This window comes from Chionomys nivalis, chromosome 7, assembly GCF_950005125.1.
Source record: "Chionomys nivalis chromosome 7, mChiNiv1.1, whole genome shotgun sequence".
In the NCBI taxonomy this organism is placed as follows: domain Eukaryota; kingdom Metazoa; phylum Chordata; class Mammalia; order Rodentia; family Cricetidae; genus Chionomys; species Chionomys nivalis.
The window spans coordinates 1,579,059-1,581,992 of record NC_080092.1 but is presented as its reverse complement, the minus strand read 5'-3'; positions in this window follow the sequence as shown (position 1 = coordinate 1,581,992).

The window sequence follows — 2,934 nt, the reverse complement described above, 5'->3', positions numbered from 1 at the left end:
ATTCTTTGAAAGAGTAAATCCTAATGCATTTAAACATCTCTATGGATATTGTGTGTGCACATGTGTGGACTCACACATTGTTCATGTATATGTAGTGTGTGCACACATGTGTGGAGACCAGAGGCTAACCTTGAGGGTCAATTCTCAGTAACTGTCACCCTGGTTGTTTTAATTACATGCATTTACTTGTGAAGGGTACAAGCCATAGCGCACACGTGGGGGGGGGGTCAGTGCACACGTGGGGGTCAAAGGGAAACTTTGAGGGGCCAGTTCTCTGCTTCCAGCATGTATGCTCCTGAGACTTAATGACAAACATCTTTACCCACTTTGTGTTGAAGACAAGCTGCCTCAGTTGCCTGGATGACAAGCCCTAGTACTGACCTGCCACTATCTCCCAGCAATGGGATTCTACAGTTCTTTCCATGGGTTCGAGGATCATACAGGTAGGTACCTGTTCTTTCACAGTAAGCACCTTCTGTACTAGCTAGACCCCAGTCACTATACATATGCTTGAACTTTCAATAAATCTTGACCTTCTAAACAATTGTTTTCTTTTCTATTACTTCCTTATATATTGCCTCCTTATATATTTCTATCTATAGGGGTTTTTTAAAGATTTTATTTATGTATTTATTATGTATACAGTATTCTACCTGCATGTCTGCCTACACACCAGAAGAGGGCACTAGATCTCATTACGGATGGTTGTGAGCCAACATGTGGTTGCTGGGAATTGAACCCAGGTCCTCTGAAAGAGCTTCCATGCTCTTAACCTCTAAGCCATCTCTCCAGCACCCTATCTATGGTGTTTCTTGGTTTGTTTTGATAAAGCTGGGAACTTCATCTTCAAAGTTCAGTGAAGTCAAAATAAGAAACACTTGTTCATTCATTTCCCATTATCGTTGTAACAAATTCCAGAGCTTAAAATAACACAAATCCGTGCCTTCCAGCTCTGGGCACCAGATATGCAAAGTGGGTTTTGAAAGGCGGCTGTAATATTTCTTGAGGTACCAGGGGAGATGCCATGTGTTCCCCAGCTTCTAAAGGTTGTGTTCCCAGCTCTTCATGCCTCACTCTGACCTCATTTTCCCCTTACATCTTCTTTGAAGCTAACTCTCCTGCCTTTAAGCACCTTTATCATTATATTGGGCACACCTGGATAATTCAACATCATTTCTCCATCTAAAGTGTTTAGCTTAATTATGCCTACAAAGTACCCTTTGCCATGAAAAATAACATAAAAGATTCTGGGAATTTAATGCGGGCAGGCATCTTTTGGGTTGCATTATTCTGCCTGCCACAGTGTGGGAAGAATTGGGTGTAAATACCAGTGTTGTCACCCACGCACCTACCTACCTCTGAATGTGTGTTTGATCCCTACTTACTGTTTCCCGAACAAAAGCTAAGAAATACATCACCTGGCTCTGTCGCCTTGCCTGGTTATATAACCTACTTGTAGAACTACAGGCGTTACTGCATGGCTCGCGGAGACACTGCAAGTAAAGCATCTGCAGGCATCGCTTTCCACGTCAGGAGGATTCGGGAAATATTATATGCGGTTTTCACTGTGACTAAACTTAAGAAAAACACTGGAGGAAGGAGAGGAGGAAGAGGAACGGGTCCTCTTATAGGCTGCTGATGTCAAGGGAAACGTAGATATTTTGGAAGGCTATGTAATTTATTAGGTAGTAATTTTTTAGGTAGTGAAAACTCGGATAACTGTTTCCCTTTTATCCTACTAATCATCTACTTCCAGAAGTGGACCTCGAGGGTTTGGTTGGGCTTCTTACAAAGCAGCCAGTGAGATGGTCTGTATGACCCTGGTGGAGGGAAGTACGAGCAGACTAATGAGATAACCAACGTATGCATCCACGCTACAGAAAACTCAGCCACATAAAAGAACTTTAAAATATTAGAGATTTGTGAAATATTAGTGACAAATTCGGGGGTCTACCATTGAGCTATATCCCAGCACTCTTTATACTTTGTGTTGGAGAGTCCCCATCTGTAACTCGGGCTGACCTTGAATTTGCTTCAGCATCTGGAATAGCTGGGATTACAGCCTGTGCCACCTGTATAAACCAAGCCTCGGGTTTCAAATCTGGGTTATTTATTATTTCATATAGATAAAATGTGGGGGGAGGCATCGTATGAGTTCCATGGCGTTGACCGAGGTTATTCCTGTATAATGGAACTGTAGTATTTTGGCTTAACTTGTGTTTCTCATGGGCTAGCATTAAAGGGAAGTGGAGGATGATGGGAGAGAACAGGTCTCTTACCTAGCATTTCTAGGCAGTTACAAACACGACCCAAGATGTCCCTCTAGTGGAGGGCGGAACGCAACTGCAGTTGGTACCTGATTGTGACTTTGTCAAACAGTATATTGTATTCAAGACTTGCAAATAAGAAGTAGAAATTCATAAACTATTTTGTTTATTTAAAATTTTAGAAGGGGATAATTACAAAACAGAGACTAAACTGTACGCTGGGTGAGCGGTGTTGATTCTGGGTGCGCTTGGAATATTAACAGCTAACATTCTGAACTGTCGATATTGGAGGGTTACGCCTTCTCCTATGTTTGCATTTTGTAGGTCTAGAGAACCAAATTCCGAAGCCACCCGGTTACCGCCTGAATGAACACCTTTCCGCGCGCTAATGCCTTCAACGGCTTTCGCTGGCTCTCGGCTAAATTCGGCTACCTCCGGCACATTTATCCCTGTCTCGACTCTTCTTCGGCTACAATCGGTTGACTCTCTTCTTGGATTCGGCTCCCTTCGGCTATGTCCGGCCTCCTCTCGTCTCAAACTCCGCTGTTGCTGTTACCTTCCTTCCGCGATCCTCCAGCCGCGGCGTTCAGCCCTTGCGTTCGGCCAGCGCTCGGCTAAGCTCGGCTCATTTCGGCTCTTTCCGTTCTCATCAGGCTACAACCCCGGA